Raw genomic sequence first — 6,374 nt, forward strand, 5'->3', positions numbered from 1 at the left:
CATAATGGGTTCATTTTCCATGTCATAATGGGTCCTCGTGCAAGATAATCTAATCCACACTAATTCAAGAATGAGTCTACAAGAGATTCCATTAATCTAGTCCACACTACTTCAGGAATGAACCTAAATGTTCTTGCTACAAAAAAAATGGAATATCCAAATATGTCATCCTCTTCACCTCTACTATCAAAGCAAGCGACAACCTCATGCCTCACATCTCTTTGTATCCGAATCTCTGAGAGGATAGATAGATCTGATTGCTTAATCGCTGGTTGATTCAATTTGCTGGGTAGCGTGAAACCCCAAAACCAATCTCTATGGCCTGCATCCTAAAAGAATTCATGAGCAACACAGAGATGTTACCAATGTGTTTAATTGTATGAAAAGTGCAACACGGTATTTCAGACACCAAGCGACCTCAAGAACCAGAAGCACATTTATTGTCTTCGGTGCAAACAATTATTGGTCGATTTCTGGTCACTATCAACAATGGGATGAAACTGGCACAAATATATGAATGGTTGATCTGCACAGACTGTAAGGGCATAAAAATTATTGTTTTCTTCTCTGCAGGTGCAGGCTTGTTTTCTGCTCGTTACGATGCGTATAGACCCTGCGATGTCATGCTCAGGATCAAGTCTATCAATCCCGCCACAAGATTTTCCACCCAACCATCTAGCCACAATGTTCATTTTGTTGATGTATGCAGAATCACTATTCTCAGGGGATTACTACCACGGAATGTGTTCATCGGCAACACTTCAATGGCCTCCTTAACCATCCATCCAAAATTAGATTATATATAAACCCAAATAAAAATACTGTTTCAGCGGCAGCCATGGAAGCGGAAGCGGAGGAGGAGGAGCAGGGCGAGGAGAAACGCATTGGCTTCAAGCGTAAGGCGATTGGGGAGTATCAGTGGGTCTGAGCCGCGAGATTCCAGAATGCAATGTGGTAAAAAATAAGTGAACCAAGGCAGAAGAAAATTGAAGTATCTATCCAACCCCAAGCCCTAAGAAAAACACTTGCAATATAACTAAGGAACTACAAATTAAATAGTGCGTAAGTATCGGGATGGATATCAATATTTATTAACTATTTAATTAAATATGACTCTCTTAATTATATACTTCTATGGTCTTATGAATTACTAAATTTTTTAAATAAAAATTATAAAAAACAAATACATTAAATACAGTCGTACCAAACTATAATTAGATACAATCTGGTCGGATGTGTTGATACAAAATTTCTCAATAAAGCTTTACTATTTACTACTATTATTCCTAAAGTTGACGAAATAGTAAGCTTTCTATTTACTAACTAATATTATTCCTAAAATCATCTTTCTTGCATGAATTTGGGCACCCGGTTGCTTTAGATTGGGGAAAATTTTGGGATTAGTCAAATCCAATCAATTTAATAGATATTTTCCTGATCGTGTATGTCTAGAATTAGCTGGACCCCTCTTAAAATTCAATCCAAATCTTTAACCATTGAACTGCGTCATTTACGTGCAGTTTCGTTTCTAGAGATAAGAAGTGATGCCTTGCCACTCCCAGCTACAATGGTGGGCTTTCCACTGTGGGCTTTCCAGTGTGACATTTCAGCCACAAGTTTTACAGTGAATTCAGAGTTGTGTAAAGTTTCCACACTAATAGTTATAATCACGTATATAAATTCTAAGATAAATATTATAAACCCCAAAATAAATATGGTTGACTATGGTTTACTATGGTTGATTTTCATTTTGAGATCATATTTGTCACAATGCAACGTTGGACCATGGATGACCATGGTTGAACATGATTAACCATGGTTGACGATGGTTGAAAATGGTTGACCATGGTTGATTTTCATATTGAGACAATCTTTGTCACAATGTGATGTTGGTCCATGGCTCACCATGTTTGATTTTCATATTCATGCAATCTTTGTCACAATGCAACGTTGGACCATGGTTAACAATGGTTGATTTTCACATTAAGACAATCCTTTTCGTAATGTGACATTGGACCATGGTTGACCACGATTGACCATGATAATAAACCCAAGGGATTGATATTATAAACCCAAGGGAATAATAAATCCAAGGGATTGATATTATAAACCAAAGCAAATAACATTAAACCCAAGGGATTAATATTATAAACCTAATGTATATAAACTCTATGATAAATATTATAAACCCTAAAATAATCATCAATGACCATGGTCTACCATGGTTAATTTTCATATAGAGACAATCTTTGTCACAAAGTGACGTTGGACCATGGTTAACTGTGATTGATTTTCATATGGAGACAATATTTTTCACAATGCGATGTTGTACCATGGTTAATTTTCATATTGAGAAAATATTTGTCAGAATGTGTACAAGATTGTGCTTGAAAGGATGTTTTTCTATTGCTTGAATAAATCTCTTGGGATAAGTGAGAGTAGACATTTTTTTTCTTGCAGCAAGGTCCCATAACTTGATTGTAGTATCATGAGACCCGATCACCACTTGAGGATCTGTTACTTATGTAAAAATTGAACACAAAATGTTCTCATGGCCAGAGAGTGCAAATATTTAAGCTTTGGTGTGAATATCCCATACTCGCGAGACATAATCATGACCACCAGTACAAAGAATATCCAATGTCAGATGAAGTGCCAAACAGTAAACTCCACTTAAATGTCCATGGTAAGAGCAAATACCCCTGTTATACTCCAGGTACCAACATTTGACCTAGTTATCATCATCGGCAGAAAACATATATGGATGCCGAGAACTTACAGGCAAACCTCGCATTCGCCCGATATGCCCTATTAATGTGAGATTGATTTTTCCTGTGGCTACTTCCCAAATATTTATTATCCAGTCAGCAGAACCAGTACAAAATCACTCATTAACAGGATCAAAAGCAACAGACATCACCCAACCCAAATGCCCACTCATAACCCGAAATATTCTAAGTCGCACAAAATCATATACCTTAACTCTACACCGCCCACTAATTATTGCAATTGGAAAATATTTTGCAACTTCCTGCAGTCTGGAATGCATTGTATCAGACATATATGCCTGCTAAGGATCCTCTACAATAGGAGAACGTTTCCCATCACAATCTAGAAAGACTACAGTATGCTTTCCTTTTGTTGCACACATCATCTGCTCAACATCCAAGTTTTCCAAATTTGTCAGCACCCTCACTTGAGGACCTCTCATAATTTTCATAACACCAACCAAAGATCCATAAGATCTTGGTGGCGGCTCACATAGCTAATCTACCACTCTTTCTACAACAGAATTTGTTGCAATTATCTGTGGTTGTGTACATATCATGTTACAAAAACCCCCTTGCCCTGATAAAATTAGGTTATCTAATATATACTGAGGAACCTGAGTTGTTTTCCCACACTTGGTATCGCCACTAACAACAACAACATCATTATTTCTCATCAATTCAAGCAACTACGTCTTTGATTCTGTCATAGGAAGGGTTTCCCTAAATTCGAGCATCATCTTAAACTTTTTCATTTTCCTTTTTTCCTCAAATTCTTGCTTCAAAGAGTAGCTTTCAACCTTTTTGTCTGACCTAGATTTCTCCTCTCTTAGTTCGTTTGATACCAAAGTGAAATGCCAAGGCTTGTGCTACCTAGCAAACCCAACTCCATTAATAACAACAACAATATGCATAGCAACCCACTGAATAGCTGTAAGCTGTGAAGTATTAAATGTCCTATGACGATATTCTATAAAATTTGATGTAAAAAATTCAAGCATTTCTGGAGGCTGCTCCTCATACTTAAGAAAATTCTTCGGGCTAGGATAAAAAATTTATCTTGTCATCTAGGTATTAAGACACTGAAAAGCATGCAAGGCCACATATTCACCTTCACTATCATAATCCATATTTGACATAACCTCTTCTTCAAAATTTTCCATATTCATATTAGTTTCTTCATCAAAAGTATTATGACCTTCTTTTTCTACTTCATTGTTATGATATTTTTCATCTTCTTATTTCTCAAGATAATCCACGTCCATCTCATCATTCTGATCAAAATATTCTTCTCTCGCTTCACCTTGTTTCGTTTCTTCACCATCACTATTGTCTTCCTCTACATAACTCCTTTTTGGACATGATGTAACTTCTGCACATGATTTTTCTAATCGTTGAAATGCTTCTTGAATTTACTAAATTCCTCAACGCATTCAAGACATAACGTAGTGGCATATTATGTAGCGAGCTACGTTCAAGGACTCGCATGATTATATTGTGCACCATGGCTCTAATACCACTGAAGCAACAAAACCTGTAGCTTGTTGACTTAAATGTAAAAATATACAAGAGGTATTTTTAATAATAATTTATTATATATATAAAATGTACAAGTAATGTTTTAACGTTACAGTGAGGGCATGATTTATATTCCTAGGCAGATGTCCCTTTATGAACGGTCGGTTCCTTTAGGGACACACCTTTTCACTAAACTAATCACTAATTAATCATTGTTTTCATGTAGTGTTATTATCTATATTTACATTATTTTTACATAATTTATGTTCATAAAACCGACCATGATAATAAACCCAAGGGATTGATATTATAAACCCAAGGGAATAATAAACCCAAGGGATTATAAACCCAAGGAAATAACATTAAACCCAAGGGATAAATATTATAAGCCCAAGGTATATAAACCCTATGATAAATATTATAAACCCTAAAATAATCATGATTGACCATGGTTTACCATGGTTAATTTTCATATAGATATAATCTTTGTCACAATGTGGCGTTGGACCATGGTTGACCATGATTGACTTTCATATGGAGAAAATCTTTTTCACAATGCGACGTTGGACCATGGTTGATTTTCATATTGCGAAAATCTTTGTCACAATGTGACGTTGGACCATGGTTGACCATGATTATAAACCTAAGGGATTTATATTAAACCCCAGGATCAATATTATAAACCAAAGGGAATAATAAACCCAAGGGATAAATATTATAAGCCGAAGATATACAAACCCTATGATAAATACTATAAACCCTAAAATAATCATGATTGACCATGGTTTACCATGGTTAATTTTCATATAGAGACAATCTTTGTCACAAAGTGATGTTGGACCATGGTTGACTGTGATTGATTTTCATATAGAGACAATCATTTTCACAATGCGAGGTTGGACCATCGTTGATTTTCATATTGAGAAAATCTTTGTCACAATATGATGTTGGACCATGGTTGACCATGATTATAAACCTAAGGGATTTATATCAAACCCAAGGATCAATATTATAAACTGTATGAATAATATTATACCTTAGGAATTTAGATTAATAAACCCAAGAGATTGATATTATAAACCAAAGGGAATAATAAACCCAAGGGATAAATACTAAAAACCTAAGGGATTATAAACCGAAGGGAATGATATTAAACCCAAGGGATAAATATTATAAGCCCAAGGTATATAAACCCTAAGATAAATATTATAAACCCTAAAATAAACATGGTTGACCATGGTTGATTTTCATATTAAGACAATCTTTGTCAAAATGAGACATTGGACCATAGTTGATCATGGCTAACCATTGTTGATTTTCATATTGAGACAATATTTGTCATAGTGTAACATTGGACCATGGTTGATAATGGTTTAATTTTATATCGAGACAATATTTGTCACAATGTGACATTGGACCATGGTTGATCATGGTTGACCATGATTTTAAACCCAAGGGATTTATATTAAACCCTAGGATTAATATTATTAACCTTATGAATAATATTATACCCTAGGAAAATGAATGTTGAGATTAATAAACCCAAGGGATTAATTCATTATAAACCCAAGGGAATAATGTTAAACCCAAGGGATTAATATTATAAACCCAAGGTATAGAACCCTAAGATAAATATTAGAAACCCTAAAATAAACATGGTTGACCATGGTTCATTTTCATATTGAGATAATATTTGTCATAGTGCGACGTTCAACCATGATTGACCATGGTTTAGCATGATTGATTTTCATATCAAGACAATATTTGTCATAATGTGACGTTGGACCATGGTTGATTTTCATATTGAGAAAATCTTTGTCTTAATGTGACATTGGACCATAGTTGACCATGATTATAAACCCAAGGGATTTATATTAAACCCATGGATTAATACTATAAATCCTATGAATAATATTACACCCTAGGAATATGAACCCTTAGATTAATAAACCCAACATATTGATTTTATAAACCAAAGATATTAATACTAGAAACTCAAGGGATTATGAACCCGACAGAATAATATTAAACCTAATGTATTAATATTATAAACCCTAAAATAAAAATTGTTGACCATGGTTTACCATG

Source organism: Pinus tabuliformis, chromosome 7 (genome assembly GCF_031772625.1).
Source record: "Pinus tabuliformis cultivar Carrire ecotype Pingquan chromosome 7, CPIR1, whole genome shotgun sequence".
NCBI lineage: Eukaryota > Viridiplantae > Streptophyta > Pinopsida > Pinales > Pinaceae > Pinus > Pinus tabuliformis.